Below are 15251 nucleotides of genomic sequence, written 5' to 3'. Positions count from 1 at the left end.
TAAATGACCATGTGAATTTGATAAAGAAAGGATTTCAGGACTATTATTCAGTGGAATATATGGGACAAAGGAAAAGGCAAGTACTTATTTTAACTGCTAGAGGAGCTTCAATAGTGATAGAAGAGGAAAAAAGATAAGAATTCTAGATTTGTTGTAAGGGGTTACTGGCAAAGGAGGAGGATTATGCTGGTGTGTGTTTATATTCCTTCTAAAACTGCAATGGAGCTTAAGAAAAATCTGGGAGAAATAATCAACTTTCAGCAGGGAATATTACTTATAGGTGGGGAATGGAATTTGATTTGCAACAGTGAGAATATATCTGGATGGAGGCCTAGAAGGGAAATGTAACAAAAAAGTATAGATTTTGAAGAAATTTTTGAAAATATTTGGTATGAAAGATATGAATTCAGTAGCAGGAACACAGAGAGAATTTGCATATTATTCCCCAAGGTACATCTGGGTTAAGCTAGACAGAAATTATATTTCAGAGGAACATGTGCATTTAATTGAAGGTTTGGTACACATCCAATAATTATTTCAGATCATGTACCAGTAATAACTAACACAAAAATGCATGGTGATGAAATAAAAATGAGACACTGGCCATTCCCTGCCTATCAGTTTAAAGGTGAGGAATTTAAGGAATGGGTAGTGGAAATTATTCCAGAGTTACTAGGGAAGGCATAAATTTCTTCAGAAGATATAACCAGGGAGTGGGACAAAATGAAATTGGAGTTTAAAAATATAGTAGAAATAAAATAAAAAGAGCTATGGTTAAGAAGTAACTAATTATTTAGAGGGACTGAGAAAGGTTAAAGTAATGCTGAAAAAGGGAAATCTGATGGAACATGAAGAATGGCAACTGTAGAGTGCTAAAGAGAAAATAAAGAACTACCCAGATAATATGCACGAATTTTAAAAGATCGCTATTAAGCAACCATTTTTTGATAATAACTCGAGAGCACAAAAACTTGTAGCACAATGACTAAGATGACAGAAAGTAGAAAGGGCTGTTGCCAAGCTTAGGGAGCCTATAACAAGGAAAATAAACAGAGATCCTGTAGAGGCATTTGCAATATTTCAGACATTTTATGAAAATCTGTATAAAAAGAGAAATATGGAAATAAAAAAACAAAGAACAAATTTGGAAGAATAAAATATGCCAAGGTTAGAGGTAGATGAGGCTCAATTACTAACAGTTAGGACAGGAGGAGATGAGATAAAGTGGTTATGTATAACCAATCCACAGGAAATTCTCCAAGAATAGATGGTATTCCTGTGGAAGTTTGGAAGCTAGGAGGGAAAAAAATTATAAATATCCGTAAGGTTTTAACAGTATTTTAAAAGGAGGGGAAGCACCAACATACTGGAAGAAAGCTATGGTGGCTGTAATACCTAAAGAGGCTAAAGTCCCATCAGATCCAGCTTCACATAAGCCTATTTTCATTCTAAACTATGACTATAAAGTGTTTATATCAATAATGGGTAAAAGAATGGCAAATGTGTTGCCAAAATTGATAGATATGGATCAATGCAGTTTTGTGGAAGGGAGGCAAACATTTGACAACTTTAGTAGAACAATGATCCAGAGGGAAGTAAAATGTAAGAAAATACCTCTAATGTTGTTGAGTCTTGATGCAGAGAAAGCACTTATTATAGCAGGTTGGGATTTTATGTGTAGAGCAATGCAATCATTTGCATTCCCTGACATAATAGTAATATTAATTATGAGGATATATGAGGGGATTGGAGGGAAAATAAAGTGTATGGGGGAGGTCCTCTATGATAAATTGTATCTGAGCAGAAGAATCAGGCAGGGGTATCCTTTTTTCACATTTATTTGCATTATATTAGAAGCAAGCTTTACCCATTACCCTCCCCCTATTGCTGCAATGTTGGGTCCACTGACTTAGGATCTAGCTTTGTCTTAGAGGTAAGGGGATATAGTTCTGGATACTCCTGACATGACTATCTTTCCTTTCCTTGTATGTGACACATCTTTCCATTTGTAGTAGTAAAGCTGCCCAAATAGTGGGGAGACTCAGAGGGAATAGACCAAATAGACCAATCTATGTTTTCTGAAAACATGAACAGTAATCACAAAAGGTCAGTTGCTATGTTGACTGTCTAGCCTTTCCTCCCTTCTCCTATTGGCCGCTTGTTCTGCACCTTCTTATCATGTCCTGCATGTGAAAGTACATCATCTCTTTATGTCCATAAGATGTAAACTTTCTAGACAGCTTATGTATATTGCTTGCTTGTATAGAGGTACTACAAACAATTCATACCAATAGAAAATATGTATTCTCAGATGTGTAGCCTTTAGCTGTATCAGTTAAAAATGTTCATGTTCTCTGCTCAACAGTGGCACAGGAAAATAACTTTCTTGGGGAACCTTGTTGGCTAGGCTTAGGTAGGCCCTTTGGTCGATAGCCTAGTACCTACCTATGAACCTATGTAGGTACATCTCCACACTATTGCAACTTGCAATAAGTCATCTTGTCACCAGTACTGGTAAACAGCAGTGAAATGATGATGGATATTAAATGAAAAAAAAAAAAACTTAGAACATATAGCATACAGTGAATGACATTTGCTTTCAGCAGGCTTTGTTTTCCTCATAGATTATAAATCACTATATTTATTTTCAACAAACCCTTGGCTTTTCTGCTGTGACCATCTCCTGCTCTTTGTTCAAGTGGTCCACTGTCTTCTCTTTAAATCATCATATTTGAGGCAGCATTGTTCTGCATTCCTACGTGTTCTTGTTTTTCATATCATGGCGCCATTCGCTTGGTGAAAGACTTATGAAGGTAGTGCTATGAAAGTTACTTTTCCAATGTACGTCATGCTTGTGTCCTTCTCTTTCTGTGCACAAGGAGTAGCATGAAAGGAAAACAACACAATAAGCATCATGATTATATAAGGAAATATGGCATTTAAAAACAACACAATGATAAAGTCTCCATTTTTACAATGCCTGACGATCTTGCTGGGTGTAGGAATCATCACAGTGGCTGATTCATGTGCTGCAACACCTTACTTGGGTCCCTTTACTGAATCCCATGTAAATTGCACTCAGGTGCACAGACTATATTAATGTACTTATGCCCTGACATAAATATTGTTGTCCTAGTTATTATTTGTTTACACTGTATGAAGTCTAGTTTAAATATGTACGGTTCTGGAGCAAATTGTGGAATTAATACATTAAATAATTTAGATGTAGTTGAGATGAACTCTGATGGTAATGTCATGGAAGTTGTAGCACACATATCTGCAGATACTGGAGGAGGTAAAGGCACATTGGCTGCATCTGTGGTCAGTAGTCCAGTCACTCCATGACATGGCTGACTCCCTGATTGTGTGATATCATCCTACATAGCCATGCCACAGTCCTAGCATAGAATACCGCACAACACAAAACCTCAGTGGTTGTTATCTGCTCTAGGTAAACCTGGAGATCCTGACTTGGAGGACTTTCAACCAGTGAGGTGATTTTGTGCTGCAGTGCCTATATAACACAGGTCACCCAGGGGGCACCCCATAGAGCATTGCATGGAACACACCATGCAGCACCCTGAAAGATACCCTGAACAGCAGTGTGGGCTAACCCACGGAATTCCTCATGGAGCACAGCACAGGACAATTCATTGAGCACTATGTTGATCCCCTATGTCATTAAGGAAGTGTGGTTTGTCCAAATCTCCTCAGTATGCCCGGTGCCCTTCATTGTGTGTATGTTTCCTGTGACTGAATGATGTTCCACCTGTGCAAATGATAATGGCTGGCACACTTGACACATTTCTGATTGTGCTGTGCTTTGGTAATGCATAGTGAACAAGACTACTATACAAGCTATGCTGGTTTTGATATAGCAACTGCTATACAGTACACATGGTTTGTTTTTAGTATTTCTGTGGAAGCTGCATTTGGTTTCAGTACTGTATAGTTTGTTCTTTGGGGTTTTGCCATTTTTGTGTTTTCATGACTCATAGGTTTACATATGGATGCTGCATATCACTGATAGTCCTCAGTATGTCAGTGTTCATGTGGCAGTGTTAAACAGTTTTCTAGCCAGTTAAGGGATGCTGTGCAAGCATTGCCAAGGAGCACCATTTGACAGTATAAATCCCTAGATTAAATAAAGCTATTTCAGATAAACCTGTCCTGTTCTGATTTCTAACATTTATCTTGGTACTCGATATTTTCTCTCATGAAGCACCAATTTATTAATTAATTTCATCTGAGACATTTAGATCAACTCTGTTCAGTCATTAACTCATTACATCTGAGTGACACCTCCAGGTGCATCTGCAGTTAACTCCTACTGACGTCTCTAGGCATCAAATATTGCTTGTTCATATTTTCATCAATAATTCCAAAACCATGCTATGTACAAGGTTTTAAAATATTTCATCTTAAAGCTTACACAATGGCAAAGTCAACTACATTAATATTTGGCCACTGTCTACTGCAGGTAAATAGATATTAACTGTTGTTTTTATGATATTAATTTATATAGATATAATTTTCATATTTGTCTAAATATTTCAACAACCAAGTAACACAGACAGAACTCCTTAGCCTAATATCTTGTCTCCAAAACCTGACTGACTTCTTCAAATCAGTCTCCAGAGCCGTGGACAAGGGTAAGGTGGTCCACACAGCCTATCTGAACCTTACCAAGGCCTTCAACACCATTCCCCACTCTGGAATTATAGATAAACTTACTAAGCTGGGCATTAATCCCTACATCACACGATGGGTTGCCACCTGGCTTACTGACAGTACCCACAGTGTAAAAGTAGCCAACTCCAAATCCAGCTCCAGACAAGTGACAAGTGGAGTACCTCAGGGTTCAGTCCTGGGGCCACTCTTGTTTGGCATCTACTTCTTTGAAGTACAGGCCAACATTAAGGGGCTCTGGCTAACAAAGTTCACAGATGACTGCAAACTGGGAGCCATTATTGAATCCCCAAATGATGTGGATACTCTACAAAAGGGCCTTACAGAAACAGATGCTTGGTGCCAGAGCCATGGACTCAAACTCAATACCAAGAAATGTATAGCTATCTCCTTTGGGAAAAAAACATGTACCCGTGAATTACCACATAGGTGGCAGTACACTAAACACCGAAAGTGTGATAAGAGACTTAGGGACACAGGTGGACAGTGATCTCACCTTTGATAACAACATCACCACAACAGCCAGGAAATCCTTCTATGTGGCACACCTCATTACTAAGGGCTTTTCATCCAGAAAAAAGGAGGTCATTGTCCCACTGTACTCATCCCTCATTAGACCCATTATAGAATACAATGCCCCGTTTGGTATGTATCTCTCAAGACATCTGCAACAACTGGAAAGGCCACAGAAATAGCTCACTAAAAGAATCACAGGCCTAAAGCAGATGCCCTATGCTGACCGTCTAAAACAACTCCACCTATACTCTGTCATATATCGTCTACTCAGAGGTGATCTCTGCTTAACATACAAGGCCATTTCAAACCCAGACCTGTTGGACATGCTACACTTAAAGAAATCCCAAACCCTCAGAGACACATGCTCTAGGGATCTAAACCTTGTCATCACAATGAACAAAACATGCTGGAGGGATAGGTTTCTGACCCAGAGACTCCCCAGACTCTGGAATAGACTGCCCATACATGTCAAGCAGAGCGCCTCTTTGGCCCTCTTCAAAAGGAACCTTGATGATTGGATGGGAGATAGAAAATTCACCCCGGGGATCACGTGAGTCGCCCTGCTAGACAGGGGTCCAGGGAAGTAAATACTGTGGGAAGAAATAGCCAGTGAATTGTTAAGGCTAGGCTTGTATAGGCCCTAGGGCCAATAGCTTAGTACCAACCTATGAACCTGTGAACCTATATGAAAGCTCTCAGCTGGATGAATAAAGTGCTACTGACAGCATGTGTATAACCTGAGTGGTTGCTGAAATATTGCAAACTGTTTGCAAAATATTACAAATGTAATAGTTACTGTGTTTAGTATTACTTATAAAATTTGTTTTAAGACCTAGAACCTAAAAAAATATTACCACTATAAAACTAATTTGTGCTGAAGAGTTTGCTATTTATACTTCTTTCATAATCCCACTGGTTCCAGAAATAGGAACATTTGTTTGAAATGTGAGGACATAATTTGATTCTGTCAAAAGGCTTAGGCTCCGGCCATTGGAAGTTACAGTACAAACTTCCTGAGATCCACTGGAGTGAATGAGTTAGTCTGCATACATTACCTTCTACGTTACATGTGTTGCAAACCTTGGAAAGCTATTGGTTCAAGCCTTGCCTTTGAATGATAAGCATCCTGAAAGTGTCCATTAACTGTGTAAATATGCATTGTCTGCTATGCACATTACGTCTGAATCCTTTTCCATGATCAGCCATTACTCATTAAGAAATGCTTTGGGGGACACTGGCCCTCAATCCAGTTACACTATTATTGTTTTCTCAAGAAATGCATATCTCTCAGGTATATCACTTGCATTAGTGAGATTCTCAATTAAGACTGCAAAGAAAACTGTACTTTAATAGCTAGATATGGTGCAATATATCATTCAAGTTTCAACACTGTTGTGACGGTGGTTGATTGATACTGACATGTTCCTTTTCAGCAGAAAAAATAACTGATATAATTTTCTTTTCTAGGATTCAGCAGTCTGCTCTTCAGTACATATATTTTTTATTATTGTACGTGAAGTTTACTGCTGCTGCTGTTAAATTGATATGTTGTGTTGGGAATTGGCAATAAAAATATTTATGTACAAAGGTATTCGAGTGGTTGCCATTTGGGTATGAAAGAGCATTATGAGGGTAGAAATTTTACTAATGTCTCAAGGATCATTAGCCCAACAACAATGCTTCATTCCTGGATATCATTTATCTGTGCATCTTATACAGATCTAGGTCTCACCTGACAAATAGCAGTAGTGGGCAAACTGGAGATGGCTCCAGCCCAAGTACAAGCTCAGGATAGGCTATTGGTCCTGCCAGTCAACAATTTCAGAATAAGCAAAGATAAAGTTGGTCTTTTTTTTAATCTGATTCAGGCCAGACCTACAGGCTGAGTGTTCTCTGTTAGGACCTTCACTTCAGATACTCTGGTTAGTTGAAAACTTGGGAGAAAAAAATTCCTTCTTTCAATCTCTGATTGCATGCTTTACACTAACTACAATTTCAGTATGACGCTGATTATGCTAGCGTGGGCAATCAGAAAATAAATGAATGTGAAGTACGTCCTAGTGAAGAGTTTCCTAGGGCAGCTGATCTTTGTATTTACTGATGGTGTTAAGTGGAGCAGATGCCACTGCTTCGTGAACAGTTTTACTTGTAAAAGTCATTTTATAAAAAAACTATCTGGACACCGTTTATTTATTTATTTATTTCCAGTTTGATGACCGGGGATGTCCACTGGGCTCAAGGGGCCAGTTTTCAGTGGAGGCCCTGCGAGAAAAGCTCCATGTTACAAAGTTTAGATACAGATACAATATAGAAAAGAAAAACAATTTACAATTATGTTTCATGCTAGAGAGCAGGTGCAATTTCTTAGGTACATGTTACCTTTAGATACAGACACAATATTATTAATGAACAATTTACAGTTACCTTTCATGTTAGAGAGCAGGTGTAAATTCTACGTACATGGTACAAGTTTGATATTTACAATATGTACATTTGTTTGGTAGCCTATAGATCATAGCTAGAGAGGCTAGTAATCATAGCTGGAGAGAATTATAGGACTAGGTGGGGAGAATGCAGTTGCATTTTCTGTTAGAGTAAAGGTAGGACTGTAACTGAGATTTAAAGTTTTCAAAGTTTGCGCAGGTCCTTAGAGAGGAAGGAAGAGAATTCAATTTTTTGCTAAGGAAAAGGATAGCAGGAGACGACCAGCAGGGCGAGTGGGTTTTCAGACACAGATTAGGTTTTGGTGAGTATATATGTATATATGGTGAGTATATATAGTATATATGTCCCTAACCGGGAAAAGTCGAAAGACACAACATATATAGTATATATGTCTGTGAGTGGTTTAAGTGCACACTGCCCATCTTATAAGTGCCCACAGAATCATACATCTAGATTGTACTAATTATGAGGAATGTTTCTCATTTTGGACCACAAAAATTCTTTTTTTCTTGCTTAGCTGTTCCACTTTGAAAGAGTTTGTTACATATTCATGATTAAGAATTTTTAATACAAATCTATGGCAAGCAATATTGAATCATAACAATTCACCAAAAGAAAGCCTTGTAAGTGGAAATTAACACATTCTATACATGACTGTAATGTTTCCAGCTGAAGTTGCAGAAAGTGCTCCACATTTTACCCATTTGTTCTACATTCCTGAGATGGAAGGTTGAGAGCTTTGCACTAGAAATTTGTTTTTAAACTAATTGTTACAGTAACTGGGGTTGGGGTTGAGGGTGACTGTGAGTGGCAGCAGCGGTAGCAGCAGCAGCAATAATGAAAATGTATTACTTTGGCCATTATCATTCAGATCTGGGAAAAGGGATGTAATATGTGTGTGACTGCAAAAAGCTGTGAAATTACTATTGATATGGCTTGATGTGAATGAGGGAAGTCCAACTGTATATGAAAACAATAAGTTGGAATACATTTACTGTGGCCACATTTGCCTTCATCACAAGCTGCCACTAGTGGCGCAGGGAAGGTGGCTACCTTTGGGCATGAGGCAGGTTGTTATGAAAATACAGGTAATTTATACTAACATTGTTAAATGATCATTCACATATAAAATATTAGGGTGGAGGAGGAGATAGTGTATGTATCTTTGAGCAGCAAGTTGAAATATAATATTGTAGGCATTGCTCTCTCTTACTTTCTTCACAATCAGACAAAACGGATGCATGCAGAAAGTGGCTATCTTTTTGGGGGGCAGGAAGGTGTAGCAACTGATCATCAAACTAACTTCTTAGGGGCAAAGTGTGTGTGTGTGTGTGTGTGTGTGTGTGTGTGTGTGTGTGTGTGTGTGTGTGTGTGTGTGTGTGTGTGTGTGTGTGTGTGTGTGAATGTGTGTGCATGATTGAGGCTCAGTGCTGCTCTGTTGCTCTCAAATTTATGAGCTCTGTTATGTCTCTTAACGGATTCTCTCTAAGATCCAAACTATACCCATGGCTTGGTTCTGGCTCATCTCTTTTTCAAAAATTCCAGAATTGTCCTCTTCTTTCCTATAGAAACACAATGAAGCAGTTTGACTTGACCATCACTTGAACAATGGAAACTAATATGCATGAGGTTGTGCATTATTTATATTTCTAATAAATTTTGTAATTTGATGAGTAGTCCTGAAGATGGATTGAGACTGGAACACTCATATGTTTTCTGTCTATGCACAGTTCTGGAAGTGTCATTTGATGAGATGTAGCTGGCAAACATGTCCCTTGCTGAATTAATTACCTTTGTTAATTAAAGTGTTCTGTTTAAAACCAGATATGCGTTAACCTGCATTCCATTATTGTGAAGAATTATTCAGGTATGTCAATTAATGGCCTCCACTGAGCTCCTGATGTGTCTTCGTATTGTCAATGTCAGGTTAGTGATTGTGTATCATTTGCCAAAGTAAACTAAACTTAGATACAGTTATGTTTACCTTTAAATGTTTAATGGTTTGTTCTGCCCTGTGACTTTCTGTTCTTGGATAAGGTTTCTACCTGTAAACTATGAGGTTATGAGCAATGCCATTTGGGTTGCACACCTAGACTTCTAAGGGGCCCTAGTGGTCATTAGCCTAGTATACACTTATAGACGTACGAATGATATTGTGTCACTTAGCAGGAAAAGTAACAATTTGTCCTTTTCTCTTTAAATACTATGTATTAGCATGGTGCAAGTGTGTAGAAGATGAGGGCAAAATGACCATTGCTCATGTAGAATTAACCTTATAAATAACATTTTTTATACAACCCAGGTAGTGGAATTTGATAAAATATTCCATATCATGGCATTTTATTCAGTCACTTCTAGTCACATTTAGAATCAGCCAAATCCATGGTGATCAAATTAAATGAAAAGAATATTTAATGACAGAAACTAGAATGGTAGCATTACATCAGAACCACACAAACTGCCACATTGAAGGGGTACTGCAACACTGGTTCAGAAGGCTTACAAATCATGTTTTCTAAAACAAAAACTGCTTTTCTGGGAAACACATGGAGTTCTGAGAATTGATATGCTGCTATTTTCTGAGTCAAAATGTAACAAGAATGTGAACTGTATTTAAATTTTATAAAACTTCCAACAGTTAAAGTAAAAATATGTGATTAATTCTGCAATATGTGTGTTTTGCAGTGGCAAGAAAAAAATAAGATAAGTGGTGACCTTTTTGCATGCAGTGTACATCTGCAATATATGTATTTGAGTGTGTCATGAATATCTGTGAGAGCTGCCACTGATTTGTAACTGCTGCTGTTGTGACTATCTTGGAATTCTCCATTTAAGATTTGCATACCTGAACTATTTCTCTATATATTTTTGCTTTTTCATTGATTTGTTTTCCTTTAAATGTGTTTTATTCTAAATTGTTTTATTTTAAAGGTATTTTTTCTTGGAGTTTTAAATGTTATTGGTTAGGGCCAGTTAGTAAAGATTTGTTTTCCATTACCTCTTACTGCAATGGGATTAAGCCTAGGTGATCTGTGAGAAGAGCTAAGAAGTTTAAGTTAAGCAGAACAAAAACAGTATTTGTTAGCTATCTCTGATGTATAACTGCTGCTGTTGTGCGACTATTTTTTTGTCATCCACACACTCACCCAGCAGATGTTTTCCTCTGAAACTCAGTGGCTTGAATGTCCTGCCCCTACTGTACATGTAACTTTGGAAGCTCCTCCCAGACTCACTGTTTCTGCTCATAATATTGAGCACTACAAGTTCAAATTGCAAGGACCTTTTGTGAGACTTTTAAAGCTTCAGTTACCCTCTCTTTCATATCTGCCCACCACATAGCACACACTGCAATACCTAGAGTATTAGCCACTTTTTCAATTATAATTCTAAAATCTGCAACATCTGGAGCATGACTACCAATCACTGGTAGCCTATAAGCCACGTCTTAGGAATCAGTTTAGGATTAGTGCTTCTCTTTTGCTCCTGGTGAGAGAAGGATCTCATGAGCATTGATTCCTGACTGTCTCTGATTGGACAGTGTGTATGGAACTTCTTATTGGTCTGGTTGCTGTTTTGGTGGATAACTGTTCTGTTTCAGTTTTGGATTGTTGTGCAGATTAGCTCTCTTGTGTTGAGCCACTGTACATGCTATCCAGGGCATCTGCAATGAGAAGGTTACATGCTATGAGAAGGTTACATTCTATAGATCCCTGTTTACATCTGGGATGAGACTTTAATCCCCAAGACCCGGTCGCCTACTTCTCAGGAACCAGATTGGGATAAGTACTACTATTTTGCCTCTGGTGAGAGAAGGAGGAAAGAGACATTGGTTCCTAGATTAGTATACATGTGGTGAGACCAGCATTAGTAGTAGGCAATAGGTGAATCGCTACTATTTTTTTACTGACTGTTAACTGGGTAAACCTAATCAACACAAGTATTTCTTTTCACGGATGATCTAGGATCATTGTCTGGTCATGTGACCTGCTCAGAGTCACCCAGTAGGCAAATGAAGATGGAAGCAATCAAATCCTGTACACTTTGGTTACAGGAGGCAACTCATTAACAGGTGAGAGCTTAAAATGTTTGTGCTTCCTCCAGGCTCTTCATAATTCTTGGCCAATCTAATTCTGTCTTTCCACTAAACACTGCTACATTAGCCACCCTTTGACCTAAATTCAGAGTATCACCCTAAATACATCATCCATAAGTCTTCAGGGTCAAATAGAACAGTATCCGCCAACTCCTGAATTCTATGACCAGTCCTAGTCCTCCAATTTCTGTCACCATAACTCAACAGTCAGCTCTCACCCCATCTGCAGTCAGTCTGATTGCATTAGGTGTGCTAAGGCAGTTAGTGTCTGCCTTTTGCTTATCGACTGTTCACTGCTTCTGCCAGATGATAATACAACCTGTGAGGGGTAAATATTTAAGAAACATGAAGACAAACCTCTTGCATCAACCCACTGTCAGTAAGCATCATACCTTCACAGCCCCACATCAGTCACAGAACACCACTAAGCCTATAATGTATGCTAAGGATGTAAAGAAAAATTGCCAAAGCCTCCTTGAACACAGTATATACATTTCCAGTCTCCAGTGCACAAGGTAACACCTGCACCTTCTCATCTCCAACATACTGTAAATCCACATAGATTACTCAAGAGTCACCAGGAAAGCAGGCCTAATCTCATAAGGCCCACTGACTCTCCTTCCAAATAGGGAAATATGTTAGCCATAGGTGACTCTATTGTTAGGCATAAAGGTTCTTCACTGACCAGACTGGACAAGAACAGGGTGACTGTATGATGCTTATCCAGTGCAAGGATGCATGCTGTCTCAAGGGCCCTAAGGCCCTTTAAATCAGATAACTGTGACTACACCCTATTGGTAGCCCATGTGGAAGTGAATGACCTGAAGTGCTCCACCAAGAGGGACATGTAGAGTTATATACATGTGCTAGAGGCAGGAAAGGCACTGGATCTGAGCAATATCTTATTATCACCAAGACAAATGCCTAGATACAAAGGGAAAATAATTGGCTTTAACAAGCCAATGGATAAATAACTGGTCTCATTGTAAGGGAATCTAGTATTAGTCAGTCTGGGATGAGATGGTAGATAATACTTCCCTTTTCACCAGAGATTATTTCCGCCTCTCATACCAGGGCCTCTGCATACTGACTAAAGCCTTTGCTGCCCCATTATGCTGTTTGTAGGCACAGTCACCCTATTGGACATCCCTACATAGCAAACCCAACCTTACATTCAGATTTCATGGTGGCACCACTCACTGTGAAGAGTCTAACCAGAAATATGTCAGATCTTGAGGCACTTCTGCAACTCTAACATTGTCATATCTGATTAGTTACTGAGACGCGGTTTCAGTGTAATAACCACACTCCATGTACATCAGTGTTTAGTGCGTATCATAGGAAACATTGGGGGAGTATCTGTATTTGTCAGAAACACCATCACCTTATTTCAGATTAGCCATAAACCTTATTTTCAACCCCTGGATATCCAAATCACCCTTAACAAATCCAGTATAAACATACTTTTAAGAACATTTTTCAGCAAGTGGATTCCAAGATGCTTTCTATTAAATGGAGGAAAGACAAAAAAAATGCTGCTTGAGGACAATGAGTATTATAACAAGACCACTTACCCTAGATTGTACAAAGCCACCCGCACCTCCTTTCCATCTGGAGTTAATTTTGACCCCCTGGAGAGCCCTGATGAGGAATTCAACACTGAATCTCACATACCTTTACGACAACCACTGCCAAGAAGGGTGGAGAGGTTGGTGAACAAATACAGAGCAAGATCAGATGGTCTGGGCAACCAGGCAGCCAGTGGGAAGGACAACAATCAGATGAAGAAGAACAGTTTTGTCCACAAAACCAGGTAACGACAATTCCCAAAGATTTGCCACTTGGACAATTTGGTGGTTTTTCACAAGGTACTTCATTTTTTAACTTTAATATTTATAATTTTACAGATATATAAATTGGTCCTAAACACCATGAATTATTTTGAAGGGTTTTACCTTCACTCCTTCTGATTGAGCCAATCTTGAACACACCATACTTGATTTAAAAATGTTCACCAGGAATCTTAATTTTCAGGTTTTAATGAGAGACAAAATTGACATTGATTTTTCTGGTGACACTTTTAAATAGAAAAATCTTGCCAGCCCCCATTAGATCCAATTATTAATGTATTTGAGAAATCTTGTGAATGAGGAATCAGAGACCTTCTGAAATCCAAGAGGAAACACATTTTATAATCTTATGAAAGAAGACTTGTTCTTAATAATATTACTTTCAATGGAAATGTAAGATCTATGAAACCAGATAAAGGAGGGGGCTTGGTCATCATGGACCTTGTGGGTTATACTACTGGAATGACTTCATTGTTGTCAGATGAGTCTGTGTACCGAGTTGTGTCTGTGAATGAGATCAACACTGCTTATCGTGCTATCAATGTGTTTTTAGATGAGCGTTTGTTTGACATTTCTTTGGATTTATTCAGCTATCAATGTGTTTTTAGATGAGCTTTTGTTGTTTGACATTTCTTTGGATTTATTCAGCTTTCTCAAAGTTCAGTTTCCTGTTATTCCAAAAATTTTTGGACTGCCTAAGATTCATTCAGAGTTGTCCAATCCACCATTAAGACCCATGGTTGCTGCTGGAGGTTCCACTACTGAGCCTTTTGCAAAATTTGTTGATTGGAAACTTAAGTTGCTGTTCAATTATTTTTCACATGTTTTTCATGACTCATGAGACTTTGTGGACAAACTTAGGAATATTACAGAATTTGGCAATTGTTTATTAGTTACCTTAGATATCAAAAATCTGTTTACTGTTATTCCTCATGAACTAGGGTTGTCTTGGTTTGGCGAGGTCGTGGCACGGTTTAAAGTATTGTCTGATAATGATGCTGCTTTGACTTCTGACTTTATGCAACTGATTCTTTGTAATAACTTTGTTTTTTTATGGTAAGTATTTTAAACAGCTGCAAGGAGTAGCTATGGGGGCTGCTTGTACCCCCATTTTTTTCTAATGCTGTGCTACTTACGTGGGAGAGCCAGGTTCTTTTCAAACTTTATCTGTTTCAGTATTGCAAATGTTATTTTCGGTATCTGGATTATGTATTTGTGGTCTGTGCTGGTAATGCTGACCAACTTTGCAAATTTATTTCTGAGATGGAAACAACTTCTACATTCTTGAAGTTTACTTACAATGTTAACAGTGAGAAGATATATTATTTGGATGTAGAAGTTAGAAAGGTTGATGGTGTTAGGTTTATAATTTCCATTTACAGAAAGCCCAAATTCTGTGATGCTTTTTTGAACTTTAAAAGTAGCTATCCATTACATCAGAAGAGAGTGGTTGTGAATAGTCAGTTTAGTAGAGTTTCAAGATTCATCTCTGATGACAATGAATGCATCAATCAGTTCAATTTATTGAAACCCATGTTTCTGGAAAGAGGTTCTCCAGAAACAATGGTAGACTGTTTTTATACACAGATTTTTAATGAAAGGAACAAAAAATATGCCCCCATTATTATTAAGGGATTATGGAGCTCTGATTTCCACAA

This window comes from Protopterus annectens, chromosome 1.part2 (genome assembly GCF_019279795.1).
Source record: "Protopterus annectens isolate FY-2018-M chromosome 1.part2, PAN1.0, whole genome shotgun sequence".
NCBI classification, from domain to species: Eukaryota; Metazoa; Chordata; order Ceratodontiformes; family Protopteridae; genus Protopterus; species Protopterus annectens.
The sequence above is the reverse complement of the archived record's forward strand: the minus strand, read 5'-3'. Positions refer to the sequence as shown.